General features: G+C 47.6%; 1 protein-coding gene and 2 long non-coding RNA genes across 11 annotated transcripts in view; 2 read left to right on the top strand and 1 right to left on the bottom strand.

Annotated features, from left to right (window-relative positions):
• The first annotated feature begins 12874 nt into the window (after positions 1 to 12874).
• On the top strand, positions 12875 to 18070 carry LOC118452167. Of its 3 annotated transcripts, XR_004841833.1 has the most exons (5): positions 12875 to 12961; positions 13082 to 15874; positions 16287 to 16622; positions 17311 to 17457; positions 17843 to 18070. It is a non-coding gene; the product is annotated as an uncharacterized LOC118452167 (long non-coding RNA). The 3 variants fall into 3 exon arrangements; XR_004841831.1 differs by having other exon boundaries at positions 17311 to 18070; XR_004841832.1 differs by lacking the exon at positions 17311 to 17457.
• A 25-nt stretch (positions 18071 to 18095) lies between these two features.
• On the bottom strand, positions 18096 to 22116 carry LOC118452169. Its single transcript, XR_004841835.1, has 3 exons — positions 21986 to 22116; positions 20313 to 21174; positions 18096 to 18169 (listed from the first exon to the last, which is right to left on the bottom strand). It is a non-coding gene; the product is annotated as an uncharacterized LOC118452169 (long non-coding RNA).
• Positions 18896 to 26991, top strand: part of SGMS1 (sphingomyelin synthase 1) — a 76446-nt gene continuing 68350 nt past the window's right edge. For 2 of the 7 annotated variants that reach the window (XM_035893065.1, XM_035893064.1), the window contains exons 1-2: positions 22218 to 22303; positions 24166 to 24283. The gene's annotated coding sequence lies outside the window, so the exon portion shown is untranslated. Of the gene's footprint in view, positions 19887 to 22217; positions 22304 to 22361; positions 22564 to 22627; positions 22769 to 23357; positions 24068 to 24165; positions 24284 to 26991 lie in introns of those variants that run through there. The other 5 variants (XM_035893063.1, XM_035893066.1, XM_035893067.1 and 2 more) reach the window with 5 other exon arrangements.

Here is a 26991-nt window from a genome sequence, read left to right on the forward strand (position 1 = left end):
TTGTCTTCCTTGCACCCTTGCTCTTCTGCCTAGAGTTTTATGTAGCCGGATTATATTGCTCTGGAAAACTTTGTCAGGGAAGTTAATTTAAACCTATTTGAAAGGTTTAAAAATGACTCCTGCTGTTACCATGATGAAAAAGACCTTGAAAGTGCCTTGAGGGCGATGGCTGCGAAAATACCTGCTTGCCTATGCAAATGGCATGCAGTTCCCAGAGCACACTCCCATTCCCGGGCTGTGGCCACCTTCAGCGTAGGCACTGTTAGCCACCTTGGCCAGTGATGGTGCATCCGGGCTCCAGGTCGGCTTGCTGCAAATGGGAGTGAAAATCCAGCGCCAGCAGGTGAGCTTTGCTGCTTACGGGGGGTGCGTGAGGAAGGTGAAGTGCCAGTGGTCTGTGGATTTTGAGAGTTCAGGGAATACATGTTTAGTCTAACAGCTAAGTGACAAGGCTTAGAGGGAGGAGGAGGAACATACGTGTTCTCTAGATGCTGAAGTTGGGTGTTGAGGGGACAGAGGCAGTGCTGGGGGGAGGTGGTCGGAGCAGTGCTGTGAACAAAGCAAGAACGGACAGAAGAGGGTGAATGCAAGCCTCTGAGGGTCCCCACTGAACGACTTTGTAGAACATACTGGTCTGTTTCCTCCGGTGCTTTTGGGGTGCCAGGATATGCGTTTAATGGAAACATGGCCTCATGGAGACTCGCTGTGCTGGGAGAAGCCTGCATTTGCCAAAAGCAATACTCAGCAATGGGCTAGGGTTTCTTATCTACTCTTCGTGGAACAGCGCAAAAGCCTTATTTTGCAGTAATGAGCAATTACCCACAAATTAACAAAACGACTTGTCAGATACTGCCTTTGTTTTCATGCATGTGCAATTTCCTATTTCAGTTTCTCTCCCTTCCGAAATGTAAATGGATGGTTTATCAAAGGACATTTTAAAAACACAAACAGGGCCCGAAGCACGTTTATCAGAAGTGATTATTTCCATTCTGATACTTTGTTCAGAATTTCTTTGGGAACGCTTGCAAGAAAACAAGTACCTGTGCTGAGAAGACACAGACCCATATAGCCGTGGGTCTTGTCCCGAGTGTCTGTAACGTTTTTGAGAGGGAATGCCAGAGTTCAGCTGGGGGTTCAGCAAGTATAAGTGGCTATGGGGATGTTTGTAGAGATGGCAATCACTGGCAAATTCGTGTTCTCTCCTGCTCCGAGCAAGACTAACCTCAGAGGTACGTCGGGTTTGTCGGGGTCCAGCTGGGTTTTGAAAAATCTCCAAGGAAGGAGATCTGTTACTGTAAGAGCCTAATGTGGGCTTTGGGGAGGAGGTTCCCACCTCGTGCGCGCAGACAGCCTGTCCTGCAAGCTTGATTTGGTGTTTCTCGGTGTCAGGGTGGGATGGGAGTGGAGGAGAGGGAAGAACCCGAGATACAGATGATATTTAAGATGCAGGTGCACCAGGCTTACGCAAATAAACAGGCTGTTCGCGGTTGCCTTCTCTGTGCCTGCCCAGCTGAGCTGGTGTTTTCCATGAACTACCAGTTACTCCTTACAGATCTTTAACTCCTGGATGGTGCTGCCTAGCTCGCAGCTCATCGTGGCACACGTGAACTGGCCAGCATCGTTTTGTAACCGCCTACAGGAAGCTGTCCTTGGCCATTTTATTGAGTGGCTGCCAATCTTTAAAATCCTTTTATGATTCCTCCCATTAGACTACTTCTTTGCTAATATTGCACAAATTACTTAAGAGGTTAAAAGTAGATGGTTTGCATTAACTTTGTAATCGCTCTCACGCTGGTAATAGTGCTTTAATACTGTTCATTTGTAGTTGGATATGAGCAAATATTTAAAATAATTGTCCACTCTACAGTAACTGTCTACTCTACAAAAACGTTTGCTGTCTTCATAGTCTGTTTTGGACTTTATTTGTTAATGCTCTGGGAATCTTGTTTCTGTGATCAGGACTTCCGTTTTGGCCTTTTCAGGGTCGTAGCCTGAAAGCAGAGTATATGCTAGAAATCATAGGGAATTGCTCTGTTCCTTCGAGCAGTTCCCCTGTAACAGCTAGGTGGTGAAATGCAGCCCGCAAGATGCGATGCCGTGCTACTGAATTAATTACTTGTGTGTGTTTGCAGATTGGATAATAACCCGATCAGTGTTTGGCCCTTCTGCCATAAGCTGCACAAAAATGGTGAAGCAGAAAAGGCTTTGCCTGCCCGCGCCTGGCTGCACTTCCAGCACACAAATGACGTGTTCCAGTCTGTACCCCTGCAAAGATGCCCTGACACCACGGGGAATGGGGCTGTGCCTGTGGTCCTGGTACGTGCGGCTGGGGGCACGCTGACGCTCCAGCTTTTCGAGGTGAAGCTTCCGAAGTCTGGTCTCACTGCAGAACTCATCATAGCAAATGAAAAACCCAAGCAGCGTGATAATTATGAAAATGGAAGTCGCGTTTGAGTTTGTTTGCCTGATTTCAAGAAAAATGAATCTACAGTTTGTCTAGACTGCTTAATAAATATAATTAATGAACTGCATCTGAACACTTTATAGCACAAATAGGTTAGCAAGACAATTTTTACGCTGTCTGAGACAGACTCATTTTTCTTGTGACCGGTGATGAGGTGAAGCCTTTATGTCGTTCATGGGTAAGGTACTACTGCTTGCAATTGCCCTGTGTTTCCAGCTGCATTCTGCGTAGTTGGACCTTACAGGGGGGAGTGGTTTCGGAGTAGCTGGATATCCAAGTGTACAGTCCCATAAATACACCTTACTCCTCTTTGAGCATCAGAAAAAGTATCTGCCCCTCGTAGTCTTGGTCATCCACGCGTAGTCAGGGCACGCAGTTCAGTCCCATGCTCATGCATAAATGTTCTCGTTAGGACTTTGACTAATTGCATGGCATTTAGTGTGCATGCAAGCGCTGATAAGAAAGGCGGCTACTTTCTAAAGGATCCTAGCTCATTTCTTATGACTTTTCATCTGAGTAGCAGTGAGAATCTTTTTGATGTGTGCAGCGTGGGGACCAACTCCAGATGTTCACTGGAGATGAACTGCCTGGATTTGCTGCAGTGAGGGAGACTGGTTTTTGCTGGGGCGTTGCTCTGAGCTCGTGGCTGTGGCAGCAGGGTGGCTCGTGGGGAGCGGAGGCTTTTCACCCTGGGACTCGGGTGAGGTGTGAATGCCTCCGAGCTGGAACCTCCGATCCCTATCACTAAACCCCTGCTTTTATGTTGAGCAGCTGCAGATTCAATTCCCAGAGAAACCAAAGGTTCAGGTATGTCTGTTCAAAGTGAGCTTTTGGGGCTGAATTAATCCATGGCTATCATGGAGCTGCTTTTTTCCCCCCCTCCCCCCCCTCCTTCTCCTTTCTCTTCATCTCCCCAGTTCCTGGTGTTGAAGGGTGTCCCAGGAGGTTTTGGAGAAGTGCGTTGTGGTTTACCGAGCAGAGTAGGACCTTATCGAGAGGGAAATAGCGGCACCGTGAATGTCAGCGTGTGGGATCGTGCTGTGCATTTTCTGCCCTCACCAGCGCTATGGTGACCAAGTTTTCTTCCAGGTTTATGTCATGCAAAACACTAACGGCAATCTCTGCACCACTGCAGTGGGATCACTTCTGCAATGAATCGTTTGTGAACGATGCATTGTTGGGTTTTGGGTTTTGGTTGGTTTGGTTGTGATTTATTTATTTGTTTTTTTTAAAACACACGATGAGAGGCAGCGGTGGGTCTGGAGTAGACTAAACTGAAGCGGGTGTTGCTTTTGTAAGAGGTGGCAGCTCAAGCTCTTGCTTGAATAGCCAGTGCAGTGACAGGACCTGAGGACAGCTGGAAACGCCTGAACTTGCTTGTCTCCCAGTACCCTCCTGCCCTAGGACAGCTGGGATAGAGCCCAATGCAGCCTGAAACGCTCGTGGGGTGTGTTTTAATGTAGCTCTCCTATAACAGACTGCCGTATTCATTTAGCACAACTTGCTGCCTTCGGAAGGAAGCGCTCGGTTGCCATTGGGACTCTTTGCCTGGGCTTGGTAGGTTTTGGGGGGCAGGAGCAATGCTTCAGTGCAGCATGGTGTGGACTGCGAGATCGTTTCCCTCTGGGATGAGAGTCCCTCTGCCCAGCACAGTCCTGTCCCTTGCTCCCCCAGCAGATGCCCAGCGATTTCTCTGAGCTGGGGCACAGCCTTGGTGCTCCGGCACTGGAGATGGTGCTCTGCCAGCCCCTCACCGCCTTCTCCCTCCAGCAGCAGGGGCTGAAGGGAGCAGAGGTGTCACGAATGGGAAATCCCTGGGAAGGGATCTGGTGGCAGGGGAGGAAGCAGAGGAGCAGTGGCGGAGGGCCCGGGCAAGATGCCGCTGGGGTGTTTGTGGTGCCTGGTCTTAGTAAGATACAATTAAGATATTGATGCTACTGCACTGGTGCTGTAGCAGCCTTCACGAGCCCGTCCTCTCGGAAGGGATTTCAGCACTTACAAAGCAGTTCTCAGCGTTCCAGGTAAAGTGTGTGTCTGTGCAAATGTATGTTTGCCTTTGGTGTGTATCCTAGACACAGAGAAGTATGATTTAGGGTGAGAGCTTGCAGGCACGAGGAGTTCGGACGTGCAGCTGTATGTAGTCCTTGCATCCTTTTGTCTTTGCTCTTAATGTTGCTAATGGTCACTGCAGCTAGGAGGGAAAAGTCTGTTATTTCCACAGACACTGCAAATGAAACATCAAATATTTGAAGAGCAGAACATACTGATCTTTCTGTATTTATAGCTTTAAAAAAGGGGGGAAGAATTAAAATAAATAGAGGAATGGTCTCTTCCTTGGCTTCTCTGGAGGCAATATTATCCTCTTCTGAATTGGAGGATTTGTTTCCTTTCAAGGACTGCTTTAAAAACACTTCCTTTCTTAATAAAGCAGAGGTGAATTACTCTGTGGTCATTTGTGTGAAGTGACTTTGCTGTATGCTTAATAATAACCCACATATTATATTTGTGCTGAACTTTTTTTCTTTTTTTTTTAAATTAAGACCTCAAGTCAGCCTCTTAGAAGGCAGATTGGCTTGTACAGGGTGCGTTAGATTGGAACAAAGTACCTTTCTTTTTTTAACTGGTATCTTTACTGCTATGATTTACATTCGCAGGGTGAGGGCAGCACTGTTCCTCCAGTGGCTTAGACAAGTGTTAAAGTTGACTCTGCAAGGAGGAGGAGGAGAGCTGTTCCCTTATCTGGAGACCCTCTTAGGTACCTACAAAGCTGCATACTTAACTTATTCCTCAAGTGTAAGTATTGATATGCAGTATATGTACAGTAAAGCGACACCTTTTTTATGCACAGCATTTAAGAGAAGTAGTCTCAATATGACTTTGCAAGTATTCCCAAATTCAGCGTACCAGTTGTGGTACTTCTTGTCATCAAAGCGAGTGGAGGTTTGTACGAGGCTCAGAAATGCAGCCAAAATCATATAGTTTCAAATCACCGCTCCAAGCAGTCTTTCTGGCCTTCCTGGAATGGTCTTCTCGCCGTTCCTCCATGTCTTCCACCTTCTTGTGTCCATTCCCACCTTCTCAAGGCCCCGTCATGTCCTGAGAGACCTCTGCTGCCACCACCTTCCCAGAGAAGTCCCCGAGAGGTGGCTGTTACCTGAAGTGTAGGGGGAAGGACACAGAAACCAGATCTCTGGGCTGCTTGTCATTGGAAAGAGCAGGGGCAGCAGTGGGATGCCAGGGAGCCCCAGCTGAGTTGCCTGGGAGTGGAAATGGGACCCCAGGACCCCCCCGCGAAGTCACGGGCACAGGGGAGCCTCTGCTGCTGTGGAAGGAGTGCCTTGGCTCCTGCTTGGAAAGGGTGAGTCTTGGCCCCACCTGGAGCAGGTGCTGTAGGTACCACTGAGTCCTGCCTTGCTGCTGGCAACCCTGTGCTGTATTTGGGGCTGTATTTCCTTAAGGAAACTGCTTTTGCAATGTGTGTCAATCCGTCTGTAATCCCATGTAGAAAGACCTGTGGCTATATCTGATGAGAGCAGAATCTGCTCGTGCTTTTGGGACCTAAGGTATCCCTTTTGCAGCTGCCAGCTCAGCAGTTAAGCCTATTGCAGTAAACCCTTCGGTTGTGCCATCCAGGTTGTTTCTCGGTCAGGCTGTTCAGCAAACACCCCTCAAGCACAGGGTTGTGGGGGACATGGGAGAATGCTTTGCCACAGTTACTGCCCCTTCCTTTAACAACCAAAAACCCGTGCAGAGCTGCGAGGGAGAGGAGGGAGGATCCTCATCCTGCTTGTTGCAAGCGTGCACGTTTGGATTTTCAGCAAGCTGTCTGTGATGGGCCGGGATAGAACGAGCAAGTGAAGGCATCCCAGTTATGCTCCCACTCAGGTCATACGTGCCACTGCGGCGTGCTTGCTCTGCAAGAGATCAGCTTGCATGTTTACATCCAGAAAGTGCAACCAGTATCACAGTTTATGGGTTTCAAGGGGATCTGCTTTTCCCAGCAGATGTGTGGTGAGGCTGGAGCGGGGACGTATCCTCCCGCCCTGCTGGGGTGATGGTCCCATTCCAGCAATTACAGGGAATTAGCAATTGCTTGGCAAGCCCCAAGACTTTGCAGATGGCTTTTTAGAGGGGTGGAACGGATTCCTGCTCCTGACCCTGAGGTGTGTCTAGTTTTGGGGCCTGGGGGGGGAGGTGGATCCAAACCCCATACTTTTGCCAGATCCAAGGCCAGCTGGCTCACCAAATCTGCAGTGCAAAGGTTTCTTTTGCTGAAAAGTGGAATATGTTGTACTGCTTAGGACCTGGGTGCTGCTGGCACATAAATGTCTTGCTTACATGGAGAACTGAAAGCGGGCAACTCCAAGAACACATCCTGTAAAGCAAGACTGGGGGGTTAATGTCACGTTGGGCTGCCCAACAGAACTGGGCATGAACAGCTGTTTTCAAATGGGTTTGTTTAATGTCATGATCTTGGTGTTTTTAAGGTACCAGGTGTACCTTTCTGGTGTTACGTTACTGTTGTCCCTCTTGACCCATCGTGGGGTCTCCTGTGCACATGGGGTAAGGCCGTTTCTGCTGCCTACAAGTGACTCCTTCCTCCCAAGCACAAGATTTCTCTGCAGACCCAGCAGCACTTTTCCCTTTTGAGGAAGATGGAGCTCAAGTTTCTTCCCTCTTTTCCACTATTTTTTAGAGAAAAGATGTTGTTTTGTTCAGGTCAAATTTGCAAATGCATTGCTGTAGCTCGGTTTTTCACTTTCCTGCCAATTTAGTGGTTTTGCACCTTTCATGAATCATTTGATTAACTGTTAACTGAAAACTTGAGTAACAGATACATTATAGGAGATGGCTGCTCAAAAAGGGAAGTAGTGCAAAAGCCAGTGATGTTTTCTTGGTTAACAGACTTACTTGGAAGAGATTATTAATCCCTCATGTCTGTGCAGATGCAGCGTTCAGACTCGCAGCTATTGGTATTTTTAACAGCAGCAGACCGCAGCAGGGAATTCCCCCCTCCCTTTCCAGTCCAGTACTTCGGTTTCTTCAGGGAACTCGTTCGTCTTTCAAAAACCACAGTTTGATAACTCGATGTGGTATCAGTTTACCGCAGAAACTGTCAGGAGGAGAAGGCAACACCACTCTTGCTGAAATACTAAAAAAAAAAAACCATATTAAACCTCTTGACAACAAAGTGTGAAAGCACTGAGGTTGCGTAGTGAAAATGGGGAGCTGATGATGACCAACGGATGAGACACCGGGGACAGCAAGTTGCTCATGCAGGTCAAAACTGGGCTGGTCACGCTTCTGGCTGCGGGGCCCGAGGCTTTTAAAATAACGTTGGTGCAGGCGAGACGGTGGCGTGGCGGCGCCTGCAGCCGCGGGAGCTGGCTGTGCCCGTCGGCCCCGCGCGCCCGCTTTGTGCAGCGGAAGGACCGCAAGGCCCCTCCTTGCCTGGCTCCCCTGTGGAAGCGGTCGCAGCGAAATCAGCATCTGTGTATGTAAGCTCAGAGCGCGTTCGCTGGTTGCACTGGTGGCGATCCTCGGCACCGAAGGGCTGCTCCTGGGGGAGGCAGCCTGCGGTGGAACAGCCGAGGCTTTGCGGGTGCCAAATGGCTGCTCGGGAGCCTTCAAGTGCATCGCGCACGGTTAGTTTTGTAGCGCCCGCCCGGGTTTGCTTCTCCCAGAGGGTCTTGCCCTGCCTTGAAGGCAGAGCCTTAGCGAACAGACCACAAGCAAACTCTGAAAGCGTATCTTTTTTATAAGGAATTTCTAAATGAATTCCGATCGTTGTTTCCCCGAAGCCTGGGAGGGAACCATCTCTTACCATTTATTTAACTGCATAGGAGGGATGCTGGGGCACTGCACAAATGCTTTTCAATTCCCAGAAGAAACAAGATTAATAAGTAATCACTGTAGCCTGGCAGGGATGTGGTCTGGAAAATTCCTTCTCCAATTTGATGGCTTTTAGGTCAAAACAAAGGGTAGAAAACTGTAAGTATGTGAAACAAATTTCTGCTGCAAACTGTGGGAACCTGTGAAAGTTTGAATAACTTATGTGGCTGGAAATTTCTTTTTTTTTTTTTTTTTTTTTTTTTTTCCTTCCTTGGGGCTCAGCTGTACTTGACTTTGTTAAGGGTGAACTTCAGTTATTTTATTTATGGGCACATTGTGCCGCCTTCCGACAGAGATGACCCCGCAACTCCACCCTGGCCCCTAGCAACTCATCTGCCACTTGTTAATGGCAGCACACTTAAAACCCACTCTTACTGAGATTTAGGTATGGGACTAGGGATGTACTGATGTTTAACACAGAGTAACTGCTGCCCATCAGCCACTCTTACACACTGCTGTGCAGGCTAATTAAAGCACCTCTGTCGTTCTCCCAGGTATCATCTTGTAACTCTGCTTTTTACTTGCAGTGAATTAGTCAAGTGCAAATCGTGCTGCAGTTCCTTGCCCTGCGTACATACACGTGCAGGTTTCTCTTCTGGCCACTGCAACAAAAGAATAAATGAGTCTCTCGTCCCAGGAGACCGCAGTCAGTGTCGCAGGAGAAAAAAGTTTCTGCTGAATTTGGTGTGTGTGGCAGATGATGGCAAAGCCTCGCTGGGAGTTTGAGGTCCGTGGCACCTCTGGGCACAGCGTGTTGTCAGGAGGTGGCTGCTGAACTGCAGTGTTTTACAGCCAGGAGGGAGTGAGCCACCGCTTCCAGCACCCCGATAGCAGAGCCTCCGCTTGGCCTCTGGAGACCCTCCTGGGTCACCGTTTGTGAAAGCTGGGAGCAGGCTGCACCTCAGCCGGGCCACCGACCTCCTCTGCAGACCCAGCCGTGGAATCTGATGCTCCCAGGGGACAAGTATGTATTGCATTACCTGCATCGTAGCGCTCTGGTGAAGAGATCTGCCTTCCAGCTTCCACCTACTGCCCATTGAGAACTATGGCGCCAACAGAATTAGCAGAAAGGGACATGTACGATGATTTTAGTGTAATAGCAGATATCCTGGCTCACTTCAGCTCCACTTAACCCCTGACTTTAAGTGGGTATGAGAGATTTGTGAGATTTGCTTGATAAGTTTAAAAAGAAAAAGCTGTGCTGTCCAAAAGGGAGGAAGGGACTGCAGTAGAGCTTCAGGCTGTCGGAGGCTCTGCCTGTACCTCTGTCTATGCATCCCTTCTTCGCTAGCTATCCGAGGTGAAAATTAGTGCTCTGTCACGAGAAGCTGCTTCAGGAAAAGGTGTGCTTGATATCGGCCAATTTTCTTCTTTTGATATCAGCCAATTTTCTTCTTTTGATATCGGCCAATTATTTTCTTCTTCTTCTTTAGCTTTGCTTTCCTCCCGTAGGCAGCGCTTGCTGCCCGAGCCTTGCTCTGTCGCCCTGACGCATACCTGCGGGGTACACTTGCAGTGACAGGAGAAGAAGGTTCCTTAACCGCAGGGAAGCACCGTGTGTAAGAAGGGAGCAGGCCACTGCTGGGGGGTCGCTGTCCATGTGTCTACACATTGTGTGAGCTTAAAGCGGAGACCTGTTCTGTGTTGTGTGCTTCTGGACCTTTCTCTTTCTGACCTTTGGATTCTCCCCAGAGCCGAGTTCTGTTGCCGCCTTTGGCTCACAGGACCTGTAGTTATAACAGAGCTACACTAACTTCTGAACTCTCATAGCGGAGACTGCCTTGCTGAACCACTGCTCGGGAGTCACCTGCTCACTGTCCCCCGTGTCTTCCTCTTCCATTCCCGACCCAGCTCGTTCAATCCTATTGTTTCCCTGTTAAGCAAGAGGCAAAAAAGCAGCATTTGATCGAGTTCGCAAGGATGGTGGCAGGCTCTTTGTAAGCAGCTTGTGACTGCGGGGAAACCACACGTGAAGGTGACATCAGTGTGACAGTATAAATCTTGCCACCGTGACTCCAGAAGTGCTGAATGTGAGCTGCAGGTGTAGCTAATGTAACTGGACATGAAATGGAAATGCCTCGTTCTTGCATTTCCACATTTGTTTTCAGCTGTTGTGCCTGTGCCCATCCTTTCTTTCCCTCCTGCATCAGATGTTATAACCTAAAAATAAAATGTGTTGTGCAGGGGAACGGGAAACGAGATAGCACAGCAGATTTCAGCTTCCATTACCATCGCACCGGTGCTGTGCTGAGAAGCTTTCTGCTGGTCAGGGACATCCGCCTGGGTCGCAGTGGTGCGCAGCTGAGACTGAGCTGATGCTCATCTGCTCTCTGGCCTGGAATTAGTTCATGCCCCAAATAAAAAAAAAAAAAAAGGGATTGAAGAAGGCAAAAGGTTGTTATTTCTTTGAGGCGAGCATAACCCTTGTAAATCTCTGAAAGGGAAGGGAATAGATTTGCTTGCTGTGCTGCCATCATCTGCAGTGACTTGAAAAGGTCTCTGGGTTGAGGCGGTGATGAACTGTTATGCCACTAATTTAAGCCACTGATAGGGCACTGGCAATGGTTTGGTCTGTCTGTGGTAGACCGATGACTTAACTGGACTAACTGGGATAGCTGTGTCATTTTACAGGTGTTCGGAGAAGACTTTGAGTGGACCGGGGGGCTGAAGGTTGCTTTTGTATTCCAGCCTCCTTGCCTACTTTAGTCTTGACGTGTAAGTTAACGGTACAAGGCAGCTTTGCCTATTGCTCTTTGTACTGACTGGCAGCAAAGACTAAAATCTCTTTGGCTTTTAGTTCAACGCACTTGAAACTTGCTACAGCGCAGGTGCCGTTTGCACGCCTGCTTATGTGTGTTTCAGAACTGGGCTTTCTCTCCCAGCAGGCTTGTAAAGCGTGTCTTGGAGAAAGAGAGAGAGAGATCTCCTTTTTGAAGACTGCAGGGGGCTTGTGAAACCTGGAGGTGCTGTGTGATCCTTCTGGTGTATAAGCAGCCTGCTTTTCTGCCTCTCCTGTGCTTCTGAAGGTGGGAGTACAGGGTGGGGTTTGGGGGTTTTTTTGTTTGTTTGTTTTTTCTTAAGCTAAGACTTGAAAATCTTGCTTGGCTTGCTGCTTTTGTTGTTCCTACCTCAGGAAGTACTGCATTAAGCAAACCAGCTAATTTTGGCACTTGATATGCCTGGAGTTAACTCCTTTTCTCCCTGGTGTAAGAAAAAACTGGGAAGTGAAGTCTGTTTGGTTTCATTGTCATGTGGTGGTTCTTGATATGCTCTTGGTCTTGCACCTTGTTCAATACTAAGCAATAGTCCACTCCTTGGCTTTTTAGAGCAAGACTGAAATGAGCTGTGTTCTCGCCTGAAAGCTGTGATTACTTCTGCAGGCCAGTGCCAGGGACCCCTAATCAACCTGCTAGCTTTTGCTTAAACTCTCGAGCCTTGTCTAGTAGTCTTACATTTAAGCGTTGCATAAGACTAGTCTTGAAAAACAGCCTTGTAAGGCTGACGTTAACCTTGGGGAGGGTGAGCACCGAGCTGACCAAAGCTTGTTCCAACTTACTTTCTTCAGGGTTTTTTGGTGTACTGGATTGCCTGGGTTTCACTGCTTGCAGTTCCTGTCTGGGGTTTCTGGCCACACCAGGCAAACTCTAGCTTGTAAGGCAGCCCGAGTAAGACCTATGTGAGGGTCCGTGTGCGTGTTAGTACCTCACAAGGAAATGGTTTATCAAACTGTAGGGCTTATTCTTCTGCACATACATTTTTGGTAATGTCAAAACTTGCTGTTTTGTTGCCCCAATGCTGTATAGGACCTCCTAGCGTTTTTTAACATAAAAACAGAGAAGTGTGTAGTGTTACCTTGCCATAAACCTGCATATAGTGACATTAACAGAGCAGAAACACATCTGCTTATGTGCCAGATCACTGTTTTAAAAGCTTAACTTTTTTTTTTTCCTGTTTATATTCGGTTAACTCTACATTGTAACGTAGCTTGAGGTAAGTCCCTTGGTTAATTGGGCAGTTTTTTAAGGGAGGAACTGATGCAGAACCAGCCTGTGGTTGGGAATTCCCTGGCAAGGGCCAAACACCACCACCACAACCCAAGGAAAGCATGCACCTGGAGCTATGGGATGGGCAGGCTGCAGAGCTCAAGAAGGAGACGGTACAGAAAAATGCACTGATAATAACTCCTGCAGAACCGGTACAGTGGGGCCGGGGAGAACTGTCCCCTGCCCCCTCTGCTCCCCCCAGCTCGGTATCCGGGCCTTAGCAAGGGGGCACAGCACATCTCATTTAGCCTTTGCTGCTCTGTTTGATTCCTGATCCCTGTTTCAGTATGTTGAGAGCATGTCTAGAGCATGCCTTTAAATGAGAAGAGCTTTGAGCTGGAAAAGGAGATGCTTCTTTGCTGCCTTTGAACGATAACATCCTTAATATTCCTGCCTTCCAGTTCTGTACGCCGGGATAATTGAGTTGTGCTGAATTACGAGTGGTGTTTGAAAACCTCCCCTGTCAGCTGTCCTGCTTTTGCCTCTGGTGACTGATGTGGTTGATTCCTCTTGTCTTAAATAGCAGCCTAACGAGCGTGCTTTGGGCAGAGTTCATTTTAAGGTGGGTATGGATTTAAGCGTGGTAGCAGATGCTCTGCTGGCCAGCTGGATTTCACTACTGCAAGAGAAATTGCAGACCAGGCTGTGGCGAAACTCCCGTTGCTTTATTGTGGTTTTCCAGAGACCGCTTACTGGGGAAGACCCTGTAAGTTTTGATTTACCCTGCTGCACCATCAAGTTTTTCCTACTGATGAATGCAATGATCTGCTCTGAAAAATGTGAGCAAGAGTGAAATGGCACCTCTGCTTTGTCCTCTGCTTGTTCTCACCCTTGCTATAACAACTCCTTTTAGCATATCAAGAGCATTGCACTTTGCTTTTTGTTTGTAGTTTTGCCTCAGCAAAACAGCCTTTCATAGCTGTAAAGGCTTACGGAAGAAAGTTTCTGGCAATATCTGTAGGAGTTGCAGTTCTTTACTGTGCAAATGCTGAAATCCGTGTCTTGCTTTAATGTTTCTTGGAGCTCAAATATTTTTGGATAAACAAAGCATTTCACGTACTGTATAAACCGCTTACAGGCAACCTTTTTACCCTCAGACTGGAATGCAGCCATCGTGAGCGCTGCAGCTGAACAAGGAGCTCTAACATAGTTGAGGGCCAGGAGTGGGATGTAGAGGGGCAACGTGTCATATCTAAATGTTAATTTTGATCGGCGTATTGCACTCCAAGCCATTTATTGTATGAAAAATTACTGGCATCCATAACCAGAATAATTTTTATTTATGCAACAGTTTACAGTATTTTTTCTCCTCAAAATTGTCACTGAGTATTGCTGTGTAGTAAGCAGGAGCAGCTAGAAATGTATTTGAGGAGTGCTGGCTTAACACCCGCCCCGTCCGGTTCTGCTGTAGAGAAATAGATGGGAAGCGATGGCCGAAGTGCTCCCGGTAAGCAGGTGTGGTAGGTCGGGCTTAGCGCCGACGCCAGCAAATGTGCGTTCTGCTGTTAGCCGGTGGCGTGCTCGCGTGTCGTTCAGGCCGTGCCCAGCGCCGCCGCCTGTGGTTGCTGCTCAGTCCCTTCATTCTGTGGGCTGTTTCAATCCTGGAGGAAACACAAAGCATGCTGTTGACATTTGTTAAATGTTGCTAGCAGCATTGGAGGCCAAAGTGATCGGCTTTTTGGGAAATTGGGGTACTTTGGCTTTGCCAGAGATGGCGCCTCGTATGAAAGAGTATAAAAATCAGTTGTCTGCCACTTTTAATGCTTGAAAATCTTAGTATGGCATCTTGGAATCGTGGAGGAACCTATTAAGATAAAGTCCATTTCTGTATAATTTTTCTTGGAGAGGAAAGGCACATTTCTGGCATTTGTTACTTTACGGTAAAGGTTTTCTAAACCATCTCCCACGTGTTATTACAGAGGGAAGAGTGTTCTCAGTCTGTGGCTTGTAACCTGGCTTCTGTTTATGAGAAGGAGCTGAGGGAGGAAACCTGGCAGCTTGTGACAACTTAGAAGTTAGGTAGTAGTGTAAACATACCTGCTTGGATCCGTAAGTAGCCCGGAAGCCAGAAACAAGGATTTCTTTCCACCCCATCTGTGTGGGAGATGGGATGTGGCAGTAACTGGAGTCCCGAGGCGTGGGCAGTGGCACGTAGACTCCCCTCTCCGCACAGCCGTGGACGTGTGGGGCTCCTTGCCAGATAACGCTATGGACACAAGGCATTTAAATGGGATGACATTCGGGAGGGAGGGGCTGAGCAAGTATTCGGATGAGAGATTCCCCCAAGGTTACTAAATACAGGCTCAGGAAACTCCTGGAGCTGAAAATAGCCAGAGCCTTGCCTGACACAGGGCACGCTGCGTAGCTGCTCTCACACGTTGAGTCAACTGATGCAGCAGAACAGCTAGGAGCTGGGGTGGTGGTGGTGGTGGTTGTTGCATGGGGATATCGTGAAAATAAAAGCCCTGAAACTTGGGGTGACTGAATTTAAGAATTGTAATGGTGGAAGCAAATGCCAAAGTTCTAGCTGTGTGGTGGTAGCCACTGAAGGGCATCTCTGGAAAAAATCGTGGCTGATCTTGGGTATGCTGGCTTCAGCCCAGAGGTGCCCAGAGAACACCTCCTGGTTTTCCATTTTACAGCCTTTCTTTAAGGTTTCCTGGGCAGTAAGGTGAATTGAAAAGCAGGTTAAGATGGGATAGCTGCCCAAGCACTGCATACCCGGCAGTGTTTGCTGTTCTGGTATCAGTGTAATTATCTTGCAAATCTTCTGTTTAGAGGAGACCCACGTACAAAGTATTAAGAGCTTAAAAAGGCTTAAAGAAGCTTCCTTTATAAATTTCAGTGTTGCTAACAGCACATTTTTGTATACTCGAAAAATCTAACTGCTGGAGTAACTTAGGGAAAGCTGCTTGGGCGCACTTGGAATGTATTTGCAAAGTGAGCAGAGAATGTGTTGGGTTTTGGGGTTTTTTTTGGGGGGGGTGGTGGTGTTTTGTTTGTTTGTTTTTCCATTTCAGTGGGGGTCTTGCTGTACTTCAGGAAGCAGGTTGGTTTTAGCTTACCTGCAAAGTTTGAGCGATGAACACACAACTTGTCGGCACGTCTCTCCAGCTGTCCTGCTAAGTATCCCCGACCTCCCTGCCCAGGAGAACCGTCGGCATCCACTGGTGCTCCTGGAATCTGACGCACTCCCTGCAAGGCACTGCGTGCCCTTGGAGGAGCAGCGAGGCCAGAGCGAGCGGCTTGTGCGCCTGTGACGCAGGGCGGCCGACAAAGGAGGCATTCAGTCACCAGCGGAGGATCACGTTCCAGAAGCGAATCTGAACTAATGCTCTTAACCCTGCCGGAGCTGAACAAACACACAGCGGATCTGGTTCTGTGCCCTGCTTATTTGCCTTAACTTCTCCAGACTGCACGGTCTGTAAATGTCCCTGTCTCACCGTCCTGCCTGTCCTCCCTTTGAGATCAGCACGTAAGTGTAGCAGCACCCACCCGGGTCCCCCCTTCTTCCCAGTTCATCACCACTGCTCTGCAGGTGCCGTATTGTCCAACTCATGAAGTCTCAAACTCGTAGCACTGGCTGAAAAATAGGAGACAGTTCCTCAACTCTCTGGTCACTGAAGGGTGCACCTCCTTTTGCCAAACCAGTTATTCCAATTTCTCTCTTTAATAGCTTTGTATCGGCTATTGCTTTTAAAGACACTTGCAAAGGTGGATTATGTCTGAGGGCCTGTTGTCTCAAAGCACTTGCAAAATGGAAAGAGCTCAGTTTAAACTGCTGTGGCTTGTTTCCGAGTCAGTAGATAACTTGACAGGAAGGCTTTTGGGTGTGAAGTTGTGTACTTAAATATAGTGTGAATTCTGACACGTGATGTTGCTTGCAGGTCGAGGTGAGCCATTTCTGTCTCCATCCCCTCAGCAGAAACATGTAGACTGTGCTTGTCGTGGAGTCCTCAGCTTCCATCCCATTCTCCTCCAGCTCCTGTAAAGTCAGGATAGGTACCAATCAATGGAAGATGATCCATGAGATGCCAAACACCAGTGTTTGATTGGTAAAAATCAGCAGTACAATAAGCAATTTGAAGTAGTTCCTATGGGTGGCAGAAGACAGGAAACTTCACTCGTATTATCGCCTGTTCCAAGAGCGGCAGTGAGGTCTGTAACCCCTGTTGTACCCTGCGTTCCTGATCCCTGACATGTTTGCATCATGGACTCACAAGGTATGTTGTACGACAGGTCTTGGGCCGAAGGGAAGGCTTGTCGTTGCCCAGCCGCTTCTCGGGAAGAGGCATATGACCTTTTATGAGTAGGTTTACTGATTGCAGCTGAGGGAACCCTTGGTGGGCTTGCCAGTAATCAAGGAGCGTGTGTTTCGGAAACAAATGCTGCAGCAGACAGCACTGCATTCAAAAAGACATTATAACAGTATACCTTGAAATGATTAGCAAGCTGAGGCTTTCAAGAACGTCCTTCTGATAGATGCATGTGTGTATGTCTGCATGCGCTAAGTGGACTGCTCGTGGGAGCTCTGTGTAGTGGAAACTTCACCCAAATATCGATCCAGCAAATATGACCTGCCTGAGTAATCAGACCTTGGGTTTTTATAACCCGGGGAAATTATCTAAATAGGCCATAGAATCATGGAATCCTTTAGGTTGCAAAAGACCTTTAAGACCATCAAGCCCAACCATTCCCCTACCTCTGCCATCCTGCCCCCAAACCCTGGCCCTCAGCACCACGTCTGCCCGGCTGTTAAATCCCCCCATGTCTGACTGCGAATATCCTGAAAATGACCTAACTACGAGTCAGTTGGAGTGTGTTTCGTTTTATTAATGTTTTCCAACCTAATGACAACTTGCTTTTTTAGAATTAACTGATCTTAGTTTTTTATCTTCAACGTATTTTCAGGTGAATCTGGGAAATTTTGAACATCTCACCCTGTAGGGACAGTTGAAAATACCAGTGTGGATCAAGTAAATTCTCTGTCCTGGCATCCTTCTAGTGTAAAGATTTCCAAGTGTCCGTGGGGCAGTTGGCACCCGCAGTGAGAGGGAGGTTCGTAGCAACCTTGGGGCCAGACGCATGGAGAGGAGTGTGTCCTGTAGGGTGTTTTGTGGAAGGCTGAACAACAGGAAGGTGGGGAGGAGTGATTGTTTCGGAAATAAGGGGAAGAGACCATCTCCTGTTAATGGATTGCTACTTGTTGTGTACTTGTGTGCCAGATCTCTTATGACATGACCCAAAAATAAATCTAGGAGACAGGCAGAGGGGGGTTTGGATCTGCTTATTTCTTAATGGAAGCTGATTCCCCCTCTGTTGTATCTCCTCCTCTCTATGCTGTGGTTATTTAGTTAGAGACCTCAAAAGTTTGTTGTCTTAACTTGTGCTCATGCAGTCCTTTTCCCACACTTCCAAAAATTATACTTTGCCTTATTTGCAGCATAAAATGGAAATCAAGACTTGGTGGTGTACGGCTGGCTTTGAACAAACTGGTGCGGGAAGTACAGAGATGTCTTGATGTGAGACTGAGCGCGGTCGGGTGCTGCTGTGACAGAAGTGGAAGTGTTAATGGTGAAGAAAGCGTGCTTGCTGCAAGCGCTGTCCTTCGCTTGTCACCAAAGTCTTTTGAGCTTCTTCCCTTCAGTTCTGTTCCCAGTCCCCCATTCAGGTCCCTGGGACACTGGAAGAACTAACATCCCCTCAGCAGAAACATGTAGACTGTGCTTGTCGTGGAGTCCTCAGCTTCCATCCCATTCTCCTCCAGCTCCTGTAAAGTCAGGATAGGTACCAATCAATGGAAGATGATCCATGAGATGCCAAACACCAGTGTTTGATTGGTAAAAATCAGCAGTACAATAAGCAATTTGAAGTAGTTCCTATGGGTGGCAGAAGACAGGAAACTTCACTCGTATTATCGCCTGTTCCAAGAGCGGCAGTGAGGTCTGTAACCCCTGTTGTACCCTGCGTTCCTGATCCCTGACATGTTTGCATCATGGACTCACAAGGTATGTTGTACGACAGGTCTTGGGCCGAAGGGAAGGCTTGTCGTTGCCCAGCCGCTTCTCGGGAAGAGGCATATGACCTTCTATGAGTAGGTTTACTGATAGCAGCTGAGGGAACCCTTGGTGGGCTTGCCGGTAATCAAGGAGCGTGCGTTTCGGAAACAAATGCTGCAGCAGACAGCACTGCATTCAAAAAGACATTATAACAGTATACCTTGAAATGATTAGCAAGCTGAGGCTTTCAAGAACGTCCTTCTGATAGATGCATGTGTGTATGTCTGCATGCGCTAAGTGGACTGCTCGTGGGAGCTCTGTGTAGTGGAAACTTCACCCAAATATCGATCCAGCAAATATGACCTGCCTGAGTAATCAGACCTTGGGTTTTTATAACCCGGGGAAATTATCTAAATAGGCCATAGAATCATGGAATCCTTTAGGTTGCAAAAGACCTTTAAGACCATCAAGCCCAACCATTCCCCTACCTCTGCCATCCTGCCCCCAAACCCTGGCCCTCAGCACCACGTCTGCCCGGCTGTTAAATCCCCCCATGTCTGACTGCGAATATCCTGAAAATGACCTAACTACGAGTCAGTTGGAGTGTGTTTCGTTTTATTAATGTTTTCCAACCTAATGACAACTTGCTTTTTTAGAATTAACTGATCTTAGTTTTTTATCTTCAACGTATTTTCAGGTGAATCTGGGAAATTTTGAACATCTCACCCTGTAGGGACAGTTGAAAATACCAGTGTGGATCAAGTAAATTCTCTGTCCTGGCATCCTTCTAGTGTAAAGATTTCCAAGTGTCCGTGGGGCAGTTGGCACCCGCAGTGAGAGGGAGGTTCGTAGCAACCTTGGGGCCAGACGCATGGAGAGGAGTGTGTCCTGTAGGGTGTTTTGTGGAAGGCTGAACAACAGGAAGGTGGGGAGGAGTGATTGTTTCGGAAATAAGGGGAAGAGACCATCTCCTGTTAATGGATTGCTACTTGTTGTGTACTTGTGTGCCAGATCTCTTATGACATGACCCAAAAATAAATCTAGGAGACAGGCAGAGGGGGGTTTGGATCTGCTTATTTCTTAATGGAAGCTGATTCCCCCTCTGTTGTATCTCCTCCTCTCTATGCTGTGGTTATTTAGTTAGAGACCTCAAAAGTTTGTTGTCTTAACTTGTGCTCATGCAGTCCTTTTCCCACACTTCCAAAAATTATACTTTGCCTTATTTGCAGCATAAAATGGAAATCAAGACTTGGTGGTGTACGGCTGGCTTTGAACAAACTGGTGCGGGAAGTACAGAGATGTCTTGATGTGAGACTGAGCGCGGTCGGGTGCTGCTGTGACAGAAGTGGAAGTGTTAATGGTGAAGAAAGCGTGCTTGCTGCAAGCGCTGTCCTTCGCTTGTCACCAAAGTCTTTTGAGCTTCTTCCCTTCAGTTCTGTTCCCAGTCCCCCATTCAGGTCCCTGGGACACTGGAAGAACTAAGCAAAGGTAATCCCGTGAATAAATCTTGCCAGTTCCCATAATTACGTTGCTGTCGGTTGTGATAACAACGGTTTTCTTGGGGCTTTGGGACATTAGGAATGAGTTTGCAGCGTGCTGGCTGTTTTGCTACCGTCCTTCCATATGAGAAAGGTGAAGGGGATGCTTCTGGGCTGCCTCCCTTACTACTTCACCAAGCACTGGTTAAAAATGCGCTGTGTCTGGCAGGGGGGAATTGTCTCTAAATCTTCTAAAATGGAAATGGGAACTAAGAATATTCTGCTTTTTTACAGTTAAAACAAAAATGTAAAATGGAAACTGCCCTAAAACATAAAAGCAAACGCTGGGGCAGGGGGGAAGTGGTGTTTAGATAATGGTTCCCTGCTGCAGATCTGCCTGCGTCAAACAAAAGGAGATCGTTCTTTTCTTATGTACCTTTTCACTGGGACTGGGCGCTCCCTTACGGGTAGCTGTGTGATTTTGTCTCCTGTAGGCTTTCATTGTCTCTGCAGGAAGAGCGCAGAGGCAAACAACTGTAGATTAGGAGCAATTTGCAAAATAGTTCAGTGATTAGCACGCCTTTGGAGATGTTTTCTGTGTAAGACCTGCATCACAAATTTTACTGGCTTGCTATGTTTGAAGAATTAACTGTGAGGAGGATTAAAGTGACATCTTAGACGTTGGATAAACATTCTCTCAAAATCCCTTGCGTTGTCTTTAAATCAATTAATTTGACTTCATTAATCCACAAGCATACTGGGTTGGTGAACTTGCGCAAGTGATCCATTTAGGCTGAATTTCTCCAGTGTATTTTAAGGAGCACTTCAGTGTGTCTGGCAAACGAGACGCAAACATGGCAGTGAAATGTGGAAATACGCCTGCCTGCCTGTGCTAGGGTGTAAACTGGGAACCCTGCTCCGGTCATTGCGGTGCCCGTTCTAAGTAGCCGTTGGTAGGTGGTTAAACCAGCCTTTGCAGACATTCCCCATCCTTGCTGCTGCTGCTGTTGGATAAGAAAGAAGGACAACAGCCTGCTCGTGTTCCTTTTGCAACGGTGCTGCTTGCATAAATACGTGTTACGTGGGAAGGAAAAGGGAGAGGAGAATCCTCAGCTCCAGAGCTTCATGTTTGTGCTTTGCGGGCACGGCTGATGTACAGCACGAGGAGATGTTTTTACTTCTGTAAAGTCTTGAAAAGCAGCCCTCGGTGCTCAGGTATGGACACTTGATCTTCTAAATCATGTGGACAGTTGGTTCGCTTATAATTCTGCATGGATAATAAGGATGGTAGCATTCACCTGAAAAACATTTGAATATTAATAAAAGAAATTATTTACTCTTTCTGGAAGTCCTGCAGGTTTCTGCAAGCTGTAATCTATTTAAATGCATTCGTCAGGGATGCAGTGTCAACTCTGAGCCTGTCCGAAGCTCGAGGCTGTGCTGGTTACGGTGTATTAGACTGGGGCTGTAAAACCGTGCATATATTCTGAATAAGCTAGCGCTGCTCTAGGGGGTGTTTGGCTGCTGTTGGGAATGACTGGTTCTTAGCCACCTTGTGATACGGAGAATGCGACTGGCAAGTAACATCAGCAATTAATCTTTGTAGCATCAAAGCCATCAGAATTGCTTCTCAGATGGTGCTTCTGCCTTGAAGGAATGCTGCGGGTGGTATCACAGGCAGAGCTGAGTGCTGTCATGTTACAGGCTGAAATAGAAGTGGGCTTCTCTCATGCCATTCTGGCTCGCTGTCGCTCAGGAACTCCAGAAACTGAACTACTTCCATGAAGATACTAAAATGCAGTGTAAGGAAACTGGGCCCTGAGCTTGGCAGCCTGTACCCCAGCGGAGCAGAAGCCACCGCTGTGCAGGGTCTTCCTCAGGGGGAAGGACCGGAGGGTGGTGGAGCAGAAGCCACCGCTGTGCAGATGAAGGGTCTTCCTCAGGGGGAAGGACCGGAGGGTGGGCGAGTCTGGCATACAGGCTAATTGATTCAGGTGAGATAGACCTTCTGTTTTCTGAAAACTATGTAACAAGTGTTAGAGTTTTTCAAAAGATGCAGCGGAGGTCCGCGTGTGTGACAAGGAAGATAGGCGTGAGCTCTAATCAAACCTTGCCATGCCGTTCTGCCATCAGCGTAACTTTGGTAGTAAACGAAGCTGTCGGTGTGAATCGCTTCTACGTCCTTCTCACCGGCTCAGAAATAATCCTGTATGTGGCGGCAAACGTGTCCTTACAGGGTCTGCGTGGCTTCACACCAGAGAGGAGGAGGCTACAGCCGATGCCGAGTGTCTCGGGGCACTGGTGGTGCTCAGCAGCACGTGCTGATTCATGACCTGCTCATCAAAAACATGTGTTTACATTCGAGTGCCAGTTTATGCTCCATCGTCTCTTGGATCGGGGAGGGATCTGTCCTTCCTAGAAGAGCAGGTACACGGGGTTTGGAGCCTTCCCTCCGGATGCGGGGAGGGGTACAGCAGGCTGGCTCTCTGGCGGTTCACGCTGATGCTCCTCCCAGCAGATGGGCGGCTTTTTGGGCTTCCTGAAAACTTGGCAGATGAGTGAGCAGTGCGAGCAGAGAGAGCGTGATGTGTTTGGGAGGGTTGCTGTTGTTAAGAGATAAGAGTGCGGTTACGGACACGGGCCCTTCCTCCTCGCTGGAGACGTGCTGGAGGGCGTTCATGGGATGGGTAACTCGTCTTACGTTTTGTAAACGTTAGCTCTTATTACTGCAATCCTACAGCAAACAGGGCGGGGTAGAAAGGCTTTTACTGACCAGCTCTGCTGCTGGCAGCGTGCTGGGGCTCTATCCAGATGGACAAAAGCCATTTGACTTCCAGCCTGGTGTACAGAGGAGTGTCTAGCCGCTGGAGGCTGGGCTGGTGGGTGCTCAGGGTGGGTGTCCCAAAGCACTTCCGTGCAATAATCTTGAAGATGAGGCAAGAATGCAATGCAAAATCCAAATGCGAGTTTCCAAGTAATCCTAAATGAGCTGAAGAGGAGTCCAAGGAAGCAGAAGTGCCATGCCGCGGGCTGCTTGCTTCCCAGCAGTCAGTTACTTGGGTTTGGTTCTGCTTCAGCAAGTGGAATTTGATTTCCCGCCCCCCAACTACTGTGTGAATGGAGTTGTATGAATCGCAGTTCTCTGACTAATGTGAATGGAGCAGGGAGACCAGCTGGTTTGCCCTTACCCAGAGGCTTGACTGAAATAGCCTGCAGAGCCCCATGGGAAAGGGGGCTGGTTCTCTTCCGAATCCCCCCCCTGGTTTTGTCTCCCTTGAAAGCTGGGGGTTGGATGGGGAGTGTATTTGCTTCCCACCTGCAGGACTCAGTGCTTTGTCTGCTGCTGCTGGCTCTAACGTTTGGCTGTGCAAAAATTAGGTAACAGGGGTGGAGAGAAGCCTGTTACCTGGGTGCTGCAAAATCTTGAGGATTTTGGTCACGCGCGTTTCAACTTTTACATTTTGTTTTTGCATTGTTGCAAGTGCTTCCTCTCTCTTGTAAATGATCTTGGTTATCTTGATGACTAGCAGGCTTTCAGTCTTCCTCCTTGGCTGCCCCTGCACTAGCTTATTTGTCATAAAACCTGCTATCTTGTGTGATGCCTGGTTCTGAGCCTGGATGACTTTACCAGCTCCCTTCAAAGAAAATGTCGAAATTTATTTCTTTATTGTGTGCTCCAAGCAGCAATGTGTATCCCAAGAGCTGTTCTGTCTGCTTGCTCTTTTAGTTAAAGAAAAGGTGCTCTGGGTGTGGCTTTTGAGAGGTTCTGAGATTCCCATGACATTGGGAATAGATGGCTTCTGGTCTATGGTGCCCCTGGCCCAAACCAGGTGGTCAGTGGCCCATTTCTGGCAGCTCCGTTTCCCACGACGTTCTGGGGGTGGTGGTCTCATTCAACCCACTCTTGCCTGGTGCAGGCTGGGAGGAAGATGAGCGTCCGTCCAAGATACACCCCTGCGGGAAGGCTGGTGCATGTGGGGAGTAGCAGAGCTGCTCTCTGTGGGATGCCACCGAGGGGATGAAGAAGCACTCCAGGCCTCCTTCAGATCCAGTGAAGGCTGCTTATAGGCCTTATTTGGACACAGGGACCTTCTCTCTTTCTGCATCCTTTGGGAAATACTATTCTTAAAATGCAGCTGCCCGTCTTAGCCCCGTCTTTACTGTATATCCTAGCTATTGGAAGACCTTGAGGTGATCTTCACATTGTGATAACTCCTAATATTTTAATAGAAGGCTTGCTGTTAGCTCTGCTTCTTGATCTGTAATTGTTTTATTTGTTTTTTTAATAGCGACTCTTACAACGACACGAGAAGTAGCCAGCAGCAGGTCTTCTGAGCTCTGACTCTCGTATTCGTAGTGGGTTCTAACCCGATGAATCAAGTGCTCTGGGTAGAAACACAGTTTCAGGTAGGTAAATGAATTTTGCATTTTCAAGCACGTGTGTTTTGGAGTGGTGTGTTTTTTCAACACTTTGTTTACTGTAAACTGATACTAAATGTGACCTGAATTAGGATAAGTTCATGTTTTGGACTCACACGAGCGATACCCATTTTGCTTTGGATTAATCTTTTTTTGCATGCTTGCCAATGGCAGCGTTCAGCGCTGGCAGTGGTCGGTGGTCCTCGCTTGGGTACTTGCATCGCCTGACTTCATGTCCGGCGGCTGCATGGCGCTGCTTCTTTTGGCACCTGTAGTAGCTGGTTTCTTTGAGCCAGGCTTTCATTTAAAAGCACGGCTTAGTAGGGAATATGGTGATTGCCTCCGCTTTCTGTTAGCTTGGCCGTTGCTTGTGCCAGCCTGGCGCTCTCTTCATTCAAGAACAAAGCTTACGCTGATAGTCTAACTCCAGTACTGGATTGTACTATCTCAGGAAAAGGCAACTGAGAGATCACTCGATGGGTTCCTTTTTCCTGCTGCCAGGTGAGGATAACTAAGAGCAAAGCTTGAGAAGTAGGTTGTGTGTAAATGCCCCAAATCCCTATGTACCAGGAAACCTTTGCCCTTCTGGCTGTTGGGGCTGTGGGGTGCTGTACTGGGTAGACAACCAGACTGGTGGCTGGAATAGCTGGTTTCTGTTGCCAGTTCTGGCTTTGATGTGGATGAATGACCTGCAAAGAGAAAATAAACGGGGGGCGTATGCCCTTTCTTGCTGCTCGTAGTTACATCTTTGAGTTCTAATAATCCTTTGAAGCTGCGTGAGGATTTGCTGAGAGGCATCTCTTAAGGATTTCATGGTTTTGTTGGTTTTTTTCTGTGCTGGAAAGCTCAGCGACTGATTTAAAAGCTAGAGGAGGAGGTGGTATAAGAACAGAAAATGAAAGTGGAGCTGTCGGGCATAGAGATTTTGATAAAAAGTGGTTTTAAACCTGTTATTTGTTTGTGTGTAACCTGAGTGACCAGCACGCTAAACAAACCCGTCTTTGGTGCCTTCCGTTCTCAGTTGGGAAAGCTGCTGCCTTTTTCTCAAAATGTTCTTGAATATTGGTGAGGCTAAACTGGTTGATTCCGCGAGGCCGCGGCGAGGGCCAGAGCAGAGCAGCAGCTTTCAGTTGTGGTTCTTCCTAACGCAGCTGCGATTCTTCCTTTTTGGGAAGGTTGGTCCTAGCCCCTCTCCTGCAGATGTCGCGGTACTGGACGCCTCTGTCTCAAGTGTTGTACAATTCAGCTGGTGAGTAGCGCTTCCACAGATACTATAAGGAATACCATCGCTAATTGGAAATAATGAGAAAAACACCGTGACTAAACATCAGCACTGCTGGGATTGAGGGAACTGGGTTTTTCTGTGTCGCACGTAAGGTGAATCGCTATGAGCAGATTTTGAGTTTGCAGCTGATGCTCTCTGAAAGCTGGCACCTGTGAGAGTTGCTCTGGGCAGAGCGTAATGGCTAGACTTGTTTTCATCAGTCATGAAAAATTCCTACTTTCCCCGCCCTCCTTCAACTATATAAATATTAAGAGTGGAAAGAGACTTTTACCAAACACCAGAAGCTCATGGCACTATATTGATTCGACTGTTGTTTCCCCTGGGTCCAATATGCAGATGTTATCAATAATGTAGTAATCTGTTACTTAAAGTTTAATGCAGATTTCCTGGGTGTTGAGCATCAGCAGGTACAGTGCAAGAGGTGCAAGCTTGCTTTGTTCCGTGCTAAATGAAAAAGATTCAAACCAAATACGGTTGGGCATGCGGCATACCTTGTACTTTATGCAGAGATATTATTTGCAGATGCCTTGGTGTCTGGGACCTCTGTATTTTTTGTGTGTGTGTGTTTATTTATTTGTCTCCGTATTTGGCAAAGTACATTCTAAACTCAGGGGGTCACAAAGCGCACGGATGAATTGTTGCTGAAATCCAGGGATCTAATATAGTGGAATATCGAGATACTGCTGTCTCTTCAATGGCTTTTATTTTTGTATGAGTATTATTTTTTTTTGAACAAAGGGAAAACATCCCTTTCCTCAGTTGTTTGCTGTGCAGAACTTGAGCCTTAAAATAATCCAGGAAGCCTTTTGTTATATAAATACACTCATCCTCCAGCTTGCCCTGTCTGTGCTTGATGTAGCTGCTTGCTGAATCCTCTTTTAAATTCAAACTTCAGTGGCTTTGAAAGAGAAACCCGATGTTACTTTTGTACAGCACCTCATGATGCTGACCATGGCAGCTCTCTGGACTCGGGGAGCGCAGCAAACGCACGGGCTGCTGTATAATGACAGCCTGGCAGTGACTATTTAAGGCAGGCAGTGCAATGCAAAGCGGTGGTTTATGGCTGGAACGCAATTTCTGGATCTCTTAATGATTTTCTTTTAAGCTTGTTGCTACCAGATATGCTTATACCTACCAAATGTAACTCCATGGGAACAGAGCCTCAGCATATGTGGTATCATTTAAAAATATTTTTCCCTAAGTTGCTTGTTCAGAAAAAAAAAAGTATGTGAATACGGCAAGGGCTCGCAATGGCTAAAACTAAATTCCAGTGCCAACTACTCAGTAGTTTAACAGGCACTGAGATTTTCAGCCATCAGATTTCCCAATTAAATGGGCTACAGTTGGCTAGAGCAGATGTTTAAAAAAAAAAACCCACAAAAAAAACACACCCCTCCCTCCCCCCCCCCCA

This window comes from Egretta garzetta, unplaced genomic scaffold, assembly GCF_000687185.1.
Source record: "Egretta garzetta isolate BGI_Z169 unplaced genomic scaffold, ASM68718v1 scaffold234, whole genome shotgun sequence".
In the NCBI taxonomy this organism is placed as follows: Eukaryota; Metazoa; Chordata; class Aves; order Pelecaniformes; family Ardeidae; genus Egretta; species Egretta garzetta.